This window comes from Pongo pygmaeus, chromosome 20, assembly GCF_028885625.2.
Source record: "Pongo pygmaeus isolate AG05252 chromosome 20, NHGRI_mPonPyg2-v2.0_pri, whole genome shotgun sequence".
In the NCBI taxonomy this organism is placed as follows: Eukaryota; Metazoa; Chordata; class Mammalia; order Primates; family Hominidae; genus Pongo; species Pongo pygmaeus.
In genome coordinates, this window is record NC_072393.2 from 24771965 (window position 1) to 24792294 (window position 20330).

The following is a 20330-nucleotide window of genomic DNA, read 5'->3' on the forward strand; positions in this document are numbered from 1 at the left end:
TGTTTATTTCTGGGTTCTCTGTTCCATTGGTCTGTATTTCAAATAATGACTTCTTTTCCTGTGGGTAGATACCCAGTGGTGAGATTGCTGGATCAAATGGTAGTTCTACTTTTAGTTCATTAAGGAATCTCCCCACTTTTTTCCATGGTCGCTGTACTAGTTTAGATTTCCGCTAGAAGTGTAGAAGTGTTCCCTGATCACTGTATCCATGCCAACATCTACAGTTTTTTGATATTTTGATTATGGCCATTCTTGCAGGAATAAGGTGGTATGGCATTGTGGTTTTGATTTGCATTTCCCTTATCATTAGTGATGTTGAACTTTTTAAATGTTAGCCATTTGTATATCTTCTTTTGAGAATTGTCTATTCATGTCTTTTGCCTACTTTTTGATGGGATTTTTTTTTTTTTCTGACTGATTCGTTTGAGTTCACTGTAGATTCTTGATATTAGTCCTTTGGCAGATGTATAGATTGTGAATATTTTCTCCCACTCTGTGGGGTCTCTGTTTACTCCACTGACTGTTTCATTTGCCATGCAAAACCTGTTTAGTTTAATTAGGTCCCAGCTATTTGTCTTTGTTTTTACTGCATTTGCTTTTTGGGTTTTTGGTCATGAAATTTTTGCCTAGCCAATGCCTAGAAGGGTTTTTCCAATGTTATCTTGCAAAATTTTTATAGTTTCAGGTCTTAGGTTTAAGTCCTTAATTCATCTTGAGTTGATTTTTATATAAGTTGAGAAATGAGGATCCAGTTTCATTCTCCTACATGTGGCTAGCCAGTTATCCCAGCACCATTTGTTGAAAAGGGTATCCTTTCCCCACATTATGTTTTTGTTTGCTTTGTTGAAGATCAGTTGGCTGTAAGTATTTGGGTTTATTTCTAGGTCCTCTCTTCTTTTGGTCTATGTGCCTATTTTTATACCAGTACCATGCTGTTTTGGTGACTACAGCCTTATAGTTTGAAATCAGGTAGTGTGGTGCCTCAAGATTTGTTCATTTTGCTTAGTCTTGCTTTGGCTATGTGGGCTTTATATGAATTTTAGAATTGTTTTTTCTAACTCTGTAAAGAATGACGGTGGTATTTTGATGGGGATTCTGTTGAATTTGTAGATTGCTTTAGGCAGTGTGGTAATTTTCACAAATTTGATTCTACCCATCCATGAGCATGGGATGTGTTTCTATTTGTTTGTGTCATCTATGATATCTTTCAGCAGTGTTTTGTAGTTTTCCTTGTAGAGTTCTTTTGACTCCTTCATTAGATATGTTCCTAAGTATTTTATTTTTGTTCAGCTATTGTAAAAGGGGTTGAGTTCCTGATTATTTCTCCATTTGGTTGCTGTTGGTAAATGAAAGAACTACTGATTTGTGTACGTTAATCTTGTATCCAGAAACTGCTGAATTCTTCTATCAGTTCTAGGAGATTTCTGGAGGAGTCCTCAGGGTTTTCAAGGTAAATGATCATATCATCAGCAAACAGGTACAGTTTGACTTCCTGTTTACTGATTTGGATGCTCTTTATTTCTTGTCTTACTGCTCTAGGTAGGACTCCAGAACTATGTTGAAGTGGAGTGTTGAGAATGGTCATCCTTTCTTTTTTCTGTTCTCAGAGGGAATGCTTTCAACTTTTCCCCATTCACTATTATGTTGGCTGTGGGTTTGTCATAGATAGCTTTTATTACATGAAGTTGTGAACCCTGTATGCCAACTTTGCTGAGAGTTTTAATCATAAAGGGATGCTGGATTTTGTCAATGGTTTTTCTGCATCTATTGAAATAATCATGTGATTTTTGTTTTGAATTCTATTTATGTGGTGTATCACATTTGTTGATGTGTGTGAGTTAAACCATCCCTGCATCCCTGGTATGCAACCCACTTCATTATGGTGGATTCTTTTTGACATGTTGTTGGATTTGGTTAGCTAGTATTTTTTAAGAATTTTAGCATCGATGTTTATCAAGGATATTAATCTGTAGTTTTCTTTTCTGGTTTTGTCTTTTCCTGGTTTTGGTAGATGGGTGATGCTGGCTTCACAGAATGAATTAGGGAGGGTTCCTTCTTTCCCTATCTTGTGGAACAGTGTCAAAAGGATTGGTACCAATTCTTTGAATATCTGGTAGAATTCTGTGAATCTATCTGGTCCTGGACTTTTTTTTCTTGGTGATTTTTAAATTACCATTTTAATTTCACTCTTTTTTATTGGTCTGTTCAGGGTATCTAATTCTTCCCGATTTAAGCTAGGAGGGTTGTATTTTTCCAGGAATTTATCCACCTCTTCTAAGTTTTCTAGTTTATGTGTGTAAAGGTGTTCATAGTAGCCTTGAATAATTTTTTGCGTTTCAGTGGTGTCAGTTATATCTCTTGTTTCATTTCTCAGTGAGGTTATTTGGATTTTCTCTCTTCTTTTCTTGGTTAATCTTGCTAATGGCCTATCAATTTTATTTATCTTTTCTAAGGAGCAGCTCTTTGTTTCATTTACCTTTTTTATTTTTTTCTTTTAATTTCAATTAGTTCTGTTCTGATCATTGTTATTTCCTTTTTTCTGCTGGGTTTGGATTTGGTTTGTTCTTGTTTCTCTAGTTCCTTGAGGTGGACCTTAGATTGTCTGTTTGTGCTCTTTCAGACTTTTTGATGTAGGCATTTAGGGATATGAACTTTCCTCTTACCACTTTAGCTGTATCCCAGAGGTTTTGATCAGTTGTGTCATTATTGTCATTCAGTTTGAAGAATTTTTATGTTCCATATTGGTTTTGTTTTTGACCCAATGCTCATTCAGGAGCAGGTTATTTATTTTCCATGTATTTGCATGGTTTTGAAAGTTCCTTTGGGAGTTGATTTCCAGTTTTATTCCACTGTGCTCTGAGAGAGTGCTTGATGTAATTTCAATTTTCTTAAATTTATTGAGGCTCATTTTATGGCCTACCATATGATCTATCTTGGAAAAAGTTCCATGCGCTGTTGAATAGAATGTGTGTTCTGCGGTTGTAGGATTAAATGTTTTGTATATATCTGTTAAGTTCATGTGTTCCAGGGTATAGTTAAGTCCATTGTTTCTTTGTTTACTTTCTGTCTTAATGACCTGTCTAGTGCTGTCAGTGGAGTATTGAAGTCCCTCACTCTTACGGTATTGATGTCTATCTCATTTCTTAGGTCTATTAGTAATTGTTTTATAAATTTTGGAGCTCCAGTGTTAGGTGCATATATGTTTAGGATTGTGATATTTCCCTGTTGGATCAGGCCACTTACGATTGTATAATGTCCCTCTTTGTCTCTTTTAACCACTGTTGCTTTAAAATTTGTTTTGTCTGATATAAGAATAGCTACCCCTGCTTGCTTTTGGTGTCCATTTGCATGAAATGCCTTTTTCCATCTTTACACTTCATTTGAGTCCTTATTTTAAGTGAGTCTCCTGAAGACAGCACATAGCTGGTGATTTCTTATCCATTCTGCAGTTCTGTGTCCTTTAAGTGGAGCACTTAGGCCATTTCCATTCAGTGTTAGTATTGAAATGTGATGTCCAATTACATTCATCATGCTCTTTGTTGCCTGCATACTTTGGTGTTTTTTTGGGGGGGAAGGTGAGGGGAATGGAGTCTTGCTCTGTCTCCCAGGGTGGAGTGCAGTGGCTTGATCTTGGCTCACTGCAACCTCCACCTCCCAGGTTCAAGCGATTATCCTGCCTCAGCCTTGTGAGTAGCTAGGACTACAAATGTGCACCACCACGCCCAGCAAATTTTTGTATATTTAGTAGAGATGGGGTTTCACCCCCATCTCTAGAAATTCAATGGCAATAAATGTTGTTGCCCAAATATTAAAATCCAATATCCAGGACCAATTTTAAATTCAGTAGTATTGGATAGCAGAGCTATGGATGCAGAAATGTAAAATATGTTCTAAATATTCTAAAGGTTCTATCAGAAAACAGTATTTTGAAATTAAATATGTAGAAGCTTTCATAATATTTTCTCTACTGAACATGGTACTAGGTTGCTAGCTGGAGAATCCCAGCAAGTCATATTACTTTTTTCTAACAAAACAGGCCTTGCTGTCTCTAACCCTGATCTGATCTCCTGCCTTGAGCAAATAAGAGAGCCCTGGAATGTGAAGAGTCATGAGACAGTAGTCAAATACTCAGGTAGGTAAGCATGAATGAAGCAGATAACACAGACGAGACGTTCAAAGGTCAAAAAGAATGCCAGACCTTAAAATGTGGTATGGGATGCTCTGCTTCAGTGGAAAGATTTCCTAAAAAGCCATTTTTTTTTCTCTAGCTCTCAAGTAGGAGCATTTTTGTCCCATACCCTTAAATTATTTCTAAAGACTCTACTTCCTATTTAGTGATTTTCCTTTGAGGGTACTGTGAGAACTAAACTCATCTTTATGGCTTATAATGTACTGCATGATATACCTGCTCTTCCATTGCTTCGGGGGAATATAAAAATATCTCCGAGTATTTTTGAGGAACTGCATGTTAGATTATTTCTTAAGTTTTCCCATCATGTCTGAAATGTGTGAGAGCAGTGGTGATATTAAGATTTGTTTCAGAAATCTCAGGAACATCATTGACAGTAACCTCAGGAACATCATTGACAGAGGTTACTTATTTCTCTATTTTCTGTTTTTAATATTAGCAATCCTAACTAAGTGATAGCTCATTATTGTTTTCATTTGTGGTTAACTGTTAGTAGGTGATATTGACCACTTTTTTTATATACCTGTTGGTCATGTGCATGTATTTGCTGGCAAAATATTTTTTGAATCTTTTGACCATTTTTCTGTTGGGTTTTTATTGTTATACTTGCCTTTGCTTTGAATTTCCTGTATATTTTGAATATTAAGCTTTTCTTGTATATATGGTTTGCTATTGTGAGCATGCAATAAACATTCAAGTATAGTATCATTTTCTTATAATAAACTATTTTTCTTTGAGTAGATACCCAATGAAGAGACTTTTAAATCAAATGGTAGTTCTATTTATAGTTGAGATTGAGCATTTTTGTCATATGTGTGTTGGCTATTTGCATGTCTTTATTGAAAAATGCTTACTAATGTTATTTGCCCATTTTTCAATGGGATTCTTTATTATTATGATATTTTTGAGTTGTTTGAGTTACTTGTAAATTCTGAATATTAGTTTAATTTTGGCACATAGTTTGCAAATATGTTCATTTATTCTTTAGGTTGCCTATTTACCCTGTTGATTATTATTATTTTTTTTGCTGTGCCAAAGCTTTTTAGTCCCATTTGTCTATTTTTAATAATAATATAATAAATAATAATACAATAATAGTTTTCTTTGTTGTGTCCTTGCCTAATGCTGGTATCAGGGTGAGTCTGACTTCAGAGTGACTTAGGAAGAATTTCATTTTTGGGAAGAGTTTCAAGAGGATTATTATTCAAATACATTTGGTAGAATTTGGCTGTGCATTTTCCTAGTCCTAAGCTTTTCTTTGTCAAGACATTTTTAACTACTGACTCAATCATGCTACCCATTATTGGTTTGTTCAGGTACTCTATTTCTTTCTGGCTCTATCTTGGGAGGTTGTATGTTTCCATAAATTTATTTACTCTAAGTTTTCAGGTGTGTGAGTGTCTAGTTGTTTATAATCATTTCTAGTGATCTTTTTTATTACTGTTGTATCCATTGTAATGTCTATTCTTTCATTTCTGATTTTGTTTATTTAGATCTCTCTTCTGTTTGTGATGAATCTAGCTAGTAATTTATCAATTTTGTCTTTTTGAAAAACCAACTCTTTATTCTGTTGATCATTTTTATTGTTTTGGTCTTTATTTCATTTGGTTCTGTTCTGATTTTTGTTATGTTTTTCTTCTAACTTGGAATTTGTTTTGTTATTGATATTCTAGTTCCTTGAAGTGTGATGCCAGTTCCTTAATATGTAAGCTTTCTACTTTTTTGATGCAGGCATTTAGGCTATAAACTGCCCTCTTATTACTATATTTACTGTAACTCACAGATTTTATTATATTGTGTTTCTATTTCCATCTTTTTTTCCACAAATTTTTAATTTTCATCTTAATTTTCTTTTTGAGATGGGTTTTACTCTGTCACCCAGGCTGGAATGTAGTGGCGCAGTCTTGGCTCACTGCAGCTTCCACCTTCCAGGCTCAAGCAATCTTTTTATCTCAGCCTCCTGAGTAGCTAGGAACATAGGTGTGCACCACCACATCTAGCTATTTTTTTGTATTTTTGGTAGAGATAGGGTTTTGCCATGTTGCCCAAGCTAGTCTCAAACTCCTGACCTCAGGTGATCCACCTGCCTCAGCCTCCCAAAGTTCTGGGATTACAGGTGTGAGTTACCACCCCTGGCCAGCCATGTTAATTATTTCATTTACACAGTGACTGTTTATGAGTATGTCGTTTAAATTCTTTGTAAATTTATAGTTTCTGAAATTTTTATTGCTATTGATTTGTAGTTTTATTCTGTGGTCTAATAATTTGTAGTTTTATTCTGTGGTTGTTTTGGGGGTACTTTTTTGATTTGCCAACTTTTCTATCTCAATGGTCTCTCTAATGCTGTGAGTAGAATGCTACATTTTTCCACTATTGTATTACTATCTGTCTCTTTCTATAGGTTTAATAATATTTCTTTTTAAAATCTGGGTGCTTTGATGTTGGGTGCATAGATATTTATAATTGTTACATGCTGAAATGATTTGTTTATTATTGGATGATGACCTTTATCCTTTTTGTTACTGCTTTTTACTTAAAGTCTGATTTATTTGATGTAAGTATAGATATTCCAGTTTGCTTTTGGTTTCTGTTTGTGTTATTATCTTCCACCTTTTACTTTTAATCTACATGTATCTTACAAGTAAGGTGAGATTCTTGTAGGCAACATACAGTTGGATCATTTTTTCTTATTCACTTCATAAATCTATACATTTCAATGAAGGATTTCATTGATTTATATTCAAGGTTAATATTAATATGTAAGGTTTTGTTACTGTCATAATGTTAATTTTTTTCTTTTTATCTATCTTTGTGGTTTAATAAAGTTCTGTCATGTTGTAATTTGATTTATTTCTTTTTCTCTTTTGTTTTATAAGACCTGTTTTATACTTTTATATGTTTTAATGATGGTGAATATCAAACTTTTTTTTTAATATTAGAAATCCCTTGAACATCTTTTGTAGGCCCAGTCTAGTGGTAATTAGTTTCCCCAGCATTTATCTCTCAGGGTAAGACTTTATATCTTTTTCATTTGTGAAGGTTAATCTAGCTTGCTGTAAAATATTTGGCTGGCACTTTTCTTTCAACACTCTAAATGTGCCCTCCCATTCTCTTCTAACCAGTAAAGTTTCTGCTGAGAAGTGTGCTTTTAGTCTGATGTGGTTTTCTTTATTTTATAATTACTTCTTTCATTTTCACTTTAGATATTCATCATGTTCCATGATGAAGTCTGTTTTGCAATGTATTTTGCTGGTGATTGCTGAGCTTCCTGTATATGTATGTCTAATTCTATTGGTAAAGTTGGGAAGTTTTCATCAATTATTTTCTTACATAGTTGTTCTAAACTTTTTGATGTGTTTTATTTCTCAGAAACACTGATGATTTTTAAGTTTATTCACTTTATGTAGTCGCGAACATCTCACAGTCTTTGTTTATTCTTTTCTCCTTATTTTTGTCTGAGTAGATTTTTTATAAAAACCTCTTTGGTGGCAGTCTTACACTGCCAGGGTCATCAGAAAGGAAAGGAAAGGGAAATAGAAGGGAACCACCAAGTGGATATTGAAGCAAAAAGAGCTGCAAGGCAGGACCCTCCATTAGAAATGCTTATAGAAGGACCCCTAGTATGGGCTAATCCCCTCTGGGAAACCAAGCCCCAGTACTCAGGAGAAGAAATAGAATGGGGAACCTCATGAGGACACAGCTTCCTCCCTTCAGGATGGCTAGCCACTGAAGTAGGAAAAATACTTTTGCCTGCAGCTAACCAATGGAAATTACTTAAAACCCTTCACCAAACCTTTCACTTAGGCATTGATAGCACCCATCAGATGGCCAAATTATTATTTACTGGACCAGGCCTTTTCAAAACTATCAAGCAGATAGTCAGGGCCTGTGAAGTGTGCCAAAGAAATAATTGCCTGCACTGTAGGCCATACATTTCAATCCCTGTATCTTTAACCTCCTTGTTAAGTTTGTCTCTTCCAGAATCAAAGCTGTAAAGCTATAAATGGTTCTTCAAATGGAGCCCCAGGTGCAGTCCATGACTAAGATCTACCACAGACCTCTGGACCGGCCTGCTAGCCCATGCTCTGATGTTAATGACATTGAAGGCACCCCTCCCGAGGAAATCTCAACTGCACAACCCCTACTATGCCCCAGTTCAGCAGGAAGAAGTTAGAACGGTCATTGGCCCACCTCCCCAACAGCACTTGGGTTTTCCTGTTGAGAAGGGGGACTGAGAGACAGGACTAGCTGGATTTCCTAGGCTGACTAAGAATCCCTAAGCCTAGCTGGGAAGGTGACCGCAGCCATCTTTAAACATCGGGCTTGCAACTTAGCTCACACCCGACCAATCAGGTAGTAAAGAGAGCTCACTAAAATGCTAATTAGGCAAAAACTGGAGGTAAAGAAATAGCCAATCATCTATTGCCTGAGAGCACAGTGGGAGGGACAGTGCTCGGGATATAAACCCAGGCATTCGAGCTGGCAATGGCAACTCCCTTTGGGTCCCCTCCCATTTTATGAGAGCTCTGTTTTATTCAGCTCTGTTTCATTGGGCCATGCACGGTGGCTCACACCTGTAATCCCAGCACTTTGGGAGGCCAAGGAGGGTGGATCAGCTGAGGTCAGGAGTTCAAGACCTCTCTGGCCAACATGTTGAAACCCCATTACTACTAAAAATACAAAAATTAGCTGGGCATGGTGGCAGGTGCCTGTAATCCTGGCTACTCAGGAGGCTGAGGCAGGAGGATTACTTGAACCCAGGAGGCAGAGGTAGCAGTGAGCAGAGATTACACCATTACACTCCAGCCTGGGCAACAGAGTGAGACTCCGTCTCAAAAAAAAAAAAAAAAAAAGGACTGAAATTCCTTTTATGCCTGTTTCAGTCTATTGTATTTTTGAATCTTTGAATGTATTTTCTTTTTCCTTCAATTTTTCAGTTTCACAGTTTTTGTTTTGGTTTCTTTTAAAAGATATCCATCTCCTTGGCACATTTCCCACTTATACTCTAAATTTATTTATTTATTTTTGATTTGGTTTTTGGGTTTCTCTCACATCTCTGAGCTTCTTTTAAATATATATTTTGAAGCCTTTTTAAGGTCTTTTAAAGTAATTTCAATCAATTTTTTTTCTTAGAATACTGGAGGATTATTGTGTTTCTTTGAAAGTGTCATAAACCTTGCTTTTCTGTGTTTCCTGTGTCTTTGTGTGTCTTTATGTTGATTTCTGTACATCTAGATAAACAGTTCCTTCATTTTATTGAATTTGCATTCACTTGAGAAAGCTTTTTTTTTTTTTTTACGTTATTATCGTGATGTTTATTGCATAGAGCCATTTGGCTTTACTTTTGGGTTTGTGCATAGGAAAGACTGTATAAGTTTCTTGAGTATAAATAAATATATATATATATATATAAAACCAATGTTTTACTGGCTTAGGAGTCATCTTTTCTCTTAGGTTGATTTTTAATTCTAAGTCTCAGAAAACAATTTATCTATGTTGTGTTAGTTATTGAGGGCCAGCACTCCTGATGTAAAAGAGTGAGAAGGTAGGATGGGGGTGTATGATGACAAATTACTTAATAGTTATAATGTACATTGAGTGATGGATACCCTAAAAGCCCTGACTTTACCACTATGCAATCTATGCATGAAACTAAATTACACTTGTACCCAACACATTTGTATAAATAAATTAAAAAGAGCCACTACGTAGAGTTTGCTATCTTGCTTATTCATACATAAAAATACATTATAAATGTTTCCTTTGACATTATTATTGTTACAGGAGTTGAAATTATTTAGGCAGATACAGCAAAAAAGTCATTGGTAAAGTTTTCTTTTTAATAAAAAGTCCACAAATTATGTTTTTTTTTTTTGTTTTGTTTTTTAAACAAAGAACAGCCTGTAAAATTGAGCTGCAGACATAGATAAGCAAGCTGGAAGCTTGCATGAATAAATGCCGGCAGCTGTGCTGCAGCTTGCTCTGCAGTGAACGCCAAGAAATAAGTATTCAGACAATTACAGCTGAACAGGGAGCGGAGCAGCTCCTCCAAGAGAGTGCTGCTTTAAGATTCATCTGCCAAGTATTTATTGGGAAGGCTAGTTGAACTACAATTTAGACAAACAAGAAACATCTACCAGGTGGCTATTTGGGGTCGGGTCATGAGGCACATATGGCCTTGTTTATAACATCTAAAAGCACTCAAACCACATTCTTAGGAGGCTGTGTTCAGCACTCCTTATTACAAATTCTATTCCTTGTCCTGTTTTCAGGGTCAAGGAATTACAGTCTCATGCACAAACAACATACACACAGTGCCTCAGTATTTTTCTATGCCTCAACCTCAAATGCCTTGTACATAAGCTTGAATGTATTGTCAGACACCCGCCACATTTCCCCCTTCTTTAATTCTTAGAATGTGCTGATTATCCAATGCAAAGTAATCTTCTATCATTCTTCCCTGGTCGTAGTTGGTTGAGTGGCAGCACAGAGCCATTTGCAGATGCCTAAAAGATGCATAAAAGAATAAACAGTGGCCATCACCCAAATGTGTATGTTTAGCCCAGACAACCAAGTATTTGGGTTCAGCCACTGAAAGTCTTGTAATAACTGAAGGGTATTTGTTTGTACCCTGTTTATTTAATTCGCATTAACGAGTAGAAACTTGAGCAGACAGGTGGTCACGGTAAGCCCCATGTAGGTGTGCCTTCACTCTCTCCCAGGTATATTGGGAGCTATTATATGGCATAAGTGTGACATAGATGGAATTATATTGCTAATCACAGTGTAAATTTTGACAAGTAATGAATGCCTGCTGTGGATCCCCTAGCCATTCAGTGGCAGCTTCAAGGGCCTCTAGGTGAGATAAAATATTTTTATTAGTATTTACTTGTTCTTGAAATTCATGGGTTACATTGTATACCATGTGGTTCACCAGTGAGGCTGTATGAATAGATTCCGTCAAAGAGATAGCTGCAGTAGCAGCAGTTAGTATAATAGCTGAAACTAAAAAGGCAATTAGAGTGGCCAGAAATTTTTTTTTTTCGAGTATGAGATAATGCTTTTTGAAATAACTGCGACATAGAATCCCCTTTCCAGTTCTGGGTTAGATATACAGGGAGCCACAATCCTGACCGCCATTTTAAAATAATGACATAGGGCCGGGTGTGGTGGCTCACACCTGTAATCCCAGCACTTTGGGAGGCTGAGGCGGGCAGATCACAAGGTAAGGAGTTTGAGACCACAATGACCAACATGGTGAAACCCTGTCTCTACTAGAAATACAAAAACTAGTTGGGTGTGGTGGCGCATGCCTGTAATCCCAGCTACTTGGGAGGCTGAGGCAGGAGAATCACTTGAACCTGGGAGGCAGAGGTTGCAGTAAGCTGAGATCACACCACTGCACTCCAGCCCATGTGGCAGAGTGAGACTCTGTCTCAAAAAAAAAAAAAAAAGTGACATAGTTTATAATTGTGTAATGTTTTGATGAGATAAGCATGTAGCATATCAACTACTGGAAGAGACAGTAATACTATAAAAGGATTGATTCTGTTCTATGTTAGGAATATCCTGCCCAAACAAAAGTATATAGGAGTGTGTAGCACAAATCAGGACTGTATCAGTAACATTGTTGTGCAAGGAGAGGGTGTAGTTGTCACCGCTATAAATGTAATCACTTATTACAAAAGAACCCATTCAAAAAAGGGAAGACTAGTTTCCAAATTTGGGTATGAGCAGGGCTTAAAACTTGTTCCCCTTTTGATTGTAATATTCATCCTGAAATCCCATACTCTGACCAGGTGATGGAACTATTGGATGGACTCCCAAATCCAATAGTCTGATTTGCAAACATGAGATATCCATGGGGTCCCCAATCAAGTAAGGTGCCATTATCAAACAGAGGTCCTTGACGTGGCACAGGTTGTCTGCACGGGGACCACTGGACAGCCTCAAACTTATATCGCCAGTCTTTTCTCAGATGGCATATAGGAAGATCAGGCATTTGTATAATTTCATTAGAAACCTCAGTAAGATTACTGGTAACAGCAGAAATAAAAGTCAAATTTGCAGGCTTAGCATCCCTTTTGGACTCATAGTAAAGATACTCCTGAGGAATGAGAGTAATATACTTATGTGCCAATGTAGAGAAATGGAGAAGGATTGCTAGACAATAAAATCAAGGAGTCTTTAAGTTTAATCCATCCCAAATTTTCAGTTAGGGAGTAAGACAGGGGCATCCATCGACCTCCCATCCAAGAACTATTATTAGATGACAAAGGCGGGTCAGCATCCCACCATATAATATTGAAAATCGAGGGATTCAGAACATGACTCCAATAAACATGTTCTTGAGCTAAGCCCAGTCGGCAAAGAACAAGAATTACCAGCCACCCCAACATCCATGTCTGTCTTACTTTCTCAGAAGCTTCCCCAATTACCGTCAGATACTTAAGAAACTGGTTCTCTGCAGCTGCAGGGGCTCCCATAGACGCAAGCCAGATAGTTCCCTGTTGGTCCAGTTTCTTTAGCTGCCCCTAGGTAATGTCAGGTGCCTTCCAAGTCATCACTGTCAGTTTTGGCCGATTCTCCAACGACAGGTCCTTCATCATCAGGAGGGGCTTTTTCAGTGGTCTCTAACTCATAATATGGCTTCACTCATTTTATGGGGATTCACTCTAGTCCTGTAGTTCATGAAATACAAACCGCACCTCGACTCCATTGCAGTGCCTCATAAAGTCCCTCCCAATTCCCTGTACAAATGTCTCAAATTAACACCTTTCATTTTGTGACCTCAAACAGCTTCATCCTATGACCAATAGCCATCTAGCCATCTTGTCCAATATTCAAAAAATTATGAGTAAATAAGATTTTTGCTCGTTCTTGAGGAGAGAGCTCCCATATTCCCCCCTTTTCATTTATTAAGATATACTTTAAGGGTTTGATGAGCTTGTTCAACAATGGCCTGACAGGTTGAGTTATAAGAACTATCAGTTTTGTGTTGTATGTGCCAAAGTTGCAATGCATATAAAAAGCTAGTGCTAAGATAACAAGGACCATTATCAGTTTTAATAGTCTGTGGAGGACCTAAGGTCATAATAGATTCAAAAAGATAAGCAATTGCATCTTTAGTTTCTTCTCCAGTCCATGGAGTCACATATATGAGGCCCATATAAGTGTCCACAGTAACATGGAGAAATTTAAAGCATCCAAAAGGTGGATGCTGAGTAATACCAGTTTGCCAGGTAGCATTAGGTACCAGACCTCGTGGGTTGGCACCAAGTCCCAATGAAAAAAGGGAGAGAATGCTGTTGGCAATCAGGACGAGTTTTAATAATCATGCAAGCTTGATCAAGAGTTAAATGAAACTGTTGTTTAAGACTGTGAGCAGGCCAGGCACAGTGGCTCACACCTGTTATCCCAACACTTTGGGAAGCCGAAGTGGGTGGATCACCTGAGGTCAGGAGTTTGAGACCAGCCTGACCAATATAATGAAACCCTGTCTCTATTAAAAATACAAAAATTAGCTGGGCATGATGGCATGAGCCTGTAATCGCAGCTACTCAGGAGGCTGAGACAGGGGAATCACTTGAACCTGGAAGGCGGAGGTTGCAGTGAGCCGAGATCGCATCATTGCACTCCAGCCTGGGCAACAAGAGTGAAACTCCATCTCAAAACAAAAACAAAAACAAAAACAAAAAGACTGCGAGCATTCTGATGAAAAAAGGAATGATCAGCTTGAGCTCACAAAAATACAGGAGAGTCTGCAAACCTCATCTGTGTTTGTACCAGAGCATCAGCTCGAGTATTCCGCTGACAAGGGACCAGGTAGCCCAGAATGAGAGCGAATATGTGTGATATAAAAAGGGTGACAATGGGGACAAAGGAGCTCCTGTGTTGTGAGAAACAGCGTTAGTAGGGGTTTATTAGTAATGCCTTTTAGATGTGTGAGATCTAAATGAGTAATACTATACACCACATAAGTGGAATCACTAATTATATTCATGTCTTGGTGAGGAAAAGTTTGTAAGACCAATATTAGGGCACCTAACTCAGCCTGTTGAGTAGTTTTGAAATATTCCTGGATTTTGTGCTGCCAATTTTGCATGGCATCTTGCCACACTGTAGCTGACTTTCCTATTTTTCTTGAACCATCTGTAAAGACAGTAGTGGCGTGAAGCAAGGGCTCAGAGACAACAATACATGCAAATTTAACAGGCACAGTTTGTAAAAAGTTCAGGAGCTTAGAGGCTGGTAAATGGAAACTAATGTTACCAATAAAGTTGATCATTGCAACTGGCCAATCAAGATCACAGGCTAAGAGAGTATGAAATTGTTCCTTGCTTAAAGGTAAGAAAAGAGCAGCAGGGTCATATCCTGACAATTGGATGCAATGTCGGCATCCCTTTATGAGAAGCTATTAAATCTGCAATCTTTTATATGTGTTTAGGGAGGGGGTTACAAGACAGGTAAAGCCACTCCAAAGGAGAAACATTTGTTCCAACTTGCCCAAGCATTCCTGTAGGGCTTTGAGGGGTATTAAAGGTCAAAAGATCTATAGGTCTGTCAGGATCTAAACCCAATACGCACCTTTGGGTCAAGGCTTGCTCCACAGCATTAAGCTCAGCCTGTGCTAGCCAAGAGAGGTCTTGCAGTGAATTTAAAGCAGAGTCACCTTTCCGGGTGTCAAAAAGATTAAAGTAATTTGTAGGAATGCCTAAATAGGATCGTATCCAACTAATCTTTCCTAGGACTCAATATCATGTATTAAGGGTTAAGTGCTGTGGAAGAATTAATTTTGTAAGTTGTGGCCTTAGGGTAGTAGATAAGAGCCACACAGTATATAGAGCCACAGAGCCATCAGCTGGACTTTTTCTTGTGCAATAATGAGACCATATTGTGACATATGCTGTACTACCATTGCATGAAGTTGATGCAGTAATGACTGATGCTGAGCAGCTATCAAAATATCCATATAGTGGAAAAGTTTTGCCTAGGGGAAGGATTGATGCACAGGAAGTAAGGCTTCATGTACGTAAAGCTGACATATACTAGAGCTATTCATGATCCCTTGGGGTAGAACTGTCCTTTGGTAACATTAAACTGGTTGCAGAGTATTGTAAGTGGAAACAATAAAAGCAAAATTTTCTCGATCCTCGGGATGCGAGGGTATGGTAAAAAAAAAAAAAAACAACAATCCTTTAGGTCAATTAAAATAAGAGGCCAGTCTTTGGGGATCATAACCGGAGAAGGTAATCCTGGTTGCAAAGGCCCCACAGGAAACATTACAGCATTAATAGCACAGAGGTCATGCAATAACCTCCACTTTCCTGACCTTTTTAGAATGGTAAAATAGGAGTGTTCCAGGGACTAGTAGTAGGCTCAATGTGGCCAGTGTCCAGTTGTTCTTGTATGAGACATTGGATGTGTTTCAATTTTTCCTTCTTAATGGGCCACTTCTCCACCCATAGCGGGCTAGTAGTTTTCCACTTGGTTTTGATAATTTTCAAAGGAGCAGTGGCCCCTACCAAAAAGGCAGCAGGACAGAGAGGTTTAAGCCCCACTGTTCTAGGCCATCTCATTCCCACAGAGAAAATGGAATCTCTTAAGATAAAGGGCTGAACATGGGTGACCTTGCCTTCTGGGCCCAAAAGTGGAAGAATATGCCTACTTTTTAATGGCTGTTGATACCCTCCAACACCCATGACAGAACGTCAGGCAGGAGAGGCCCAATCTGAAGGCCACTGTCTTTTAGCTATTATAGTTTGATCAGCCCCCATGTCAATAATTCTCATAAACATAACTCCATTAATTGTTACTTCTAAGTATGGTCTATGACATGACACGAGTACTCCAAAAAACCTTCATGCCTGAGTGGCCGAATCCTGAGGCCCCACAGGTCTGTTGAACATTACCTTGAAGGTAAAGAATAAGAATAATCTGAGCAAGGCAAGTCCCTTTAGAGATGGCGTGAACCCCTGACACCTGTGCCATAATAATTTCTGCTAAATAGTCTGAATCTTATGACTCTAGGGAAAATTTGAATTCCTTTAAGTGTACTTCTGACAATCCAAATGTTCCTCTGGGTAATGGGCCATAGATTCCAGTAGAAATCAGCTGGACCCCATCTTGCTCTTTAAGCACCATATCTGTTATGACTGTGAGGTCTAGCCCTGCGCTGCCAGAGGTGGCTGAAGAGATGTTATGGATGCTATTTCTGGTCCTGACTCGGAGGGGAAAGTCATTCCCCAAGTCTGGGAATTGGTGTTCCTCCATGGATTTTTCTGGGTGCTGGAGGTCTTGCCCCTCTTCCCGTTTTCCGATAATGTGTTTCATCCTTATCAAATTTTGATTTTCACTGATTAGCTCAGTGCTTACCTTTGCCGAATTGCAGGCATTCTTGAGAGGGTATTTTAGGGGCTTTTGATTTCTTTGGGACTCCCTTCTGTTGTCATTCTTTGGCCATATGCCCAGATTGGCCACAATTATAACATGTGGCCCCAGTCATCATTGCAGCAAAAGTCTGAGCCAGATAAGTTGTAGTGCCTACATTCTGGCACGTTTTGATAAACACACCGATTTCAGTGGCAGTGGCTCAGACTGGGGTTATTGCTGCCTGACAATCCTTATTGCATTTTCAAAAGCCAATTGCAACATAAGAAGTTTGGCGACTTCAGGATGAGGTACCTGTCTTTCAATTGCAGCCTGCAATTTGTTGATAAATTCAACATATGTTTCTGTGGCACCCTGTTTAACCATCACAAAGGAACCCTGTAATTGTCCCATGGGTATCCTCTTCCATGCCTGTATCGCTAGCTGTGAGCATTGAGGAAATAGATGGCCATCCACCTGAGCCTGAGCCTGAGCTGAAGCAAAAGGCCCTGTCTCCAATAGCATATATATCAAGCTGTATCAGGATATTATCCAAATTTTGCAAGGATTGCTACATAGCTAGATCACTGTACTCTCTCCACCACACAGTATATTCAGCAGCTGAAGCCAAAACTTTTCCCAGAGTTTTCCAGTCATGCACAGCCATCTCATAACCATTTCCCAGAGCCTCAACCATCCCCTGTGTAAAGGGTGAATGTACACCATTTTTGCGGATACTTCTTTTTAACTCCTTAAAGACAATAAAAGGCAAGCACTCATGCCGTTTCCTATTATTTTGAACAATGACAGGGAATGCACTAAAAAGCACCTCAGGATCTTCCTTCCTCAGTCCCTCCTGGAGGCATCCTTCTAGTAGGGAAGTTTTTTGAGGGGACACGGCCATCCGGTCATATAAATGTTCACTGCCTAGAGGTCTTATCCAAGAACAGTCCCTTGGACAGCCTCCAATCTACTCAAGGGGGATGGGAGGTGCTATTGCCTGAATGGGGCCAACAGATGCAGGTCGTGTGAAGGGTGGAGGAAAAGAGGGCAATGGCTCTTCTGTTGGGAGAGGAAAAGGCTCCAGTCCGACCTCATCATCACTAGAAAAAATGTCTTCTTTATGCCCTACTGAAGGGAGTGAAGTGGGGGAGGAACCCCTCCCTGTTGTTTTGCTTTCCGTGTTCCCTTTTCCTTTAAATTTTCCGAATTCCCTTCAGGTGAAGAAAATGGGCAATCTGACTCACCACGATCTGGCATATAAAGAGGGTACAACACAGAGCATGCCAGACTCCAGGTGATCAAAACGGTAACATTAGTAAAATGGCCCTGCCCAAATCCTCTTTTCAGGCAGCAATCTGCCTGCTCCCATAACTCTTAAGTCTAATGTTCCTTGATCAGGGAAACAAAGGGCATTCCTGCCGAATTAAAAAAATAAGCTTATGTAAAGCTTCAGACTCTATGGTGCACTGAATAACCTTAAGTAATTGTTGCACCGTTTTAAAAAATACTTTCTGCTCTTTGGACAACTCCTGATCCATGGTAACCCGACCCCTGGTATTATAGGCGTCGGTCCTGTCCTCCTGAAAATGGGTCGGGACTGTCCCTTACCGGTAGTCCCTGAAGATTGGTGAGCCATCCTACTCCATGCATAACTTCAAGGCAATCACGTTGGAGTCACCACTTGATCACGTCCGAGTCACCACTTGATCACGTCCGAGTCACCACTTGCAGCTTGCTCTGCAGTGAATGCCAAGAAATAAGTATTCAGACAATTACAGCTGCACGGGGAAGGGAGCAGCTCCTCCAGTGGAGTGTTGCTTTAAGATTCATCCGCCAAGTATTTATTGAGAAGGCTTGTTGAACTACAATTTAGACAAACAAGAAACATCCACCAGGTGGCTATTTGGGTTCAGGTCATGAGGCACATATGGCCTTGTTTATAACATCTAAAAGCACTCTTTATCACACATTCTGTTCCTTGTCCTGTTTTCAGGGGCAAGGAATTACAGTCTCATGCACAAACAACATACACACAGTGTCTCAGTATTTTTCCATGCTTCAACCTCAAATGCCTTATACATAAGCTTGAATGTATTGTCTTACAACCTCCACGCTATGCCAGTAGGAAAAGGGGCTGCCTGGAGACTATGCCTGTTCAAAATGGTGGCTCCATCTTCCCTTTTCTTTATAAACCACATGTACAGTAACAACCAAGAAATTGTTGACTTGTCAGACTGGATTTGTATGGATTAATAGGTCTAGCACAGGTAGAAGAGAGACAGAAATACTTCTGGTTTATCTGATTTAATGCAAATACAGGCAAATCTGGCTAAGAAATGCTTTTCACCAAAGTTTGTCTGCAACTTGAATGCTGTAGGTTAAACTTATTTAAAAGTTCTCTGGACAGATTCACTTGTAATATGAGCATGTTGTAGTTTCTGGTGTTTAGGACCGATTTCTGTTTATTTAGTTTTCTGAAGAGGCACAAGAGACAGCCCTAGCTACTATCAGACTTCCTAGAGACAAATTGGGCAAATGAGCCCTTACAAAATTCCATTTACTTTAAATATAATAAATAATAATCTCTAAACATAGGAATTTGACCAGCGTTAACCACTTTACTTCCCCAATACACTGATACTACTCCTTTTTTCTTAGCATAACACAAAACAAACACATGACCACACACTATCCACTCTCCAGTGCAGATCAGAGTAACAAGGCACAAAGCAAGCTTCAGAACACACAGAGCACCATGTTCACCACATCTACATTTAGAGCTGATTAAGAAGAGAAGCAAAATCAATGAGAAACTGACACTAGTGACTACCCTGTTTTCAGCACTTATTGTCACAAGAAGACCAAACATGCACACACACTCTCATTTTAAGGCAGAGCATTCACTTTTTTGGAAAAAAAAAAAAAAGTAACTTTACAGCATATATCCTGATCTCTTACTCTTTGCAAGATGACACTGGCTTTGGGCATATTACAGACACCCTTAAGACACATCGCCTGGCCTGGCTTACCTGACACAATTTTTAATTTCTCTGAAGTAAACTCAAATTACTTCTCTGAAGTAAACTCAAATTTCAAACATGTATTTCTTTATTAACTTATTTCATTAATTTCCTCAGGGACTTAACAAAATATGTTCAACTTTCATTCACTTAATCTTACCACAATAGATGGTGTAACATATCCAGAAGACAGCCATATGTAAGACATGCCCGTACTCCGAAGCATAGAAAACTTAACACACCAGGGCCTCGAGGAAGCAACACTATAACAGTGCAAATACAAAAATATTTAAGGAAAAATACATCACCCAACAGACAGCATCTGTGGTCACCACTATCCAGCATTCTCCAAAATAAGTAGCTGTTAATGGCTTATCCAAAAGTTGGCTTATATATAATTGTCACCGCAAATTGGTTCTGAACATAATTTAGATTCCAATTTTTGATATTAACAACATGGTAATTTTCTGGTAAGATATATTTATAGCTAACTTGTAATTAGACTTCTGAATGCATGCATATGCTTGGGTCACAGTGAGACAAAAACTCTTGAGTTATTTGTAGAGTACCTTAAGATTTACATTTTCAAAACACGTACTTAAGCTTAGTTTTAGAAGTATTCTTCCCAGCATCTCTTCACCAAACTGTATCAGTTTTATTTATTTATTTATTTATTTATTTATTTATTTATTTATTTTTGAGATGGAGTTTCACTCTTGTAGCCCAGGCTGAAGTACAATGGCACAATC

At 38.5% G+C, this 20330-nt stretch overlaps 1 long non-coding RNA gene across 1 annotated transcript; it reads right to left on the reverse strand.

Moving 5' to 3' along the window:
- Positions 1–10014: 10014 nt before the first annotated feature.
- On the reverse strand, positions 10015–19843 carry LOC134738879 (uncharacterized). Its single transcript, XR_010125086.1, has 3 exons — positions 19742–19843; positions 18170–18298; positions 10015–10695 (listed from the first exon to the last, which is right to left on the reverse strand). It is a non-coding gene; the product is annotated as an uncharacterized LOC134738879 (long non-coding RNA).
- Positions 19844–20330: the final 487 nt, after the last annotated feature.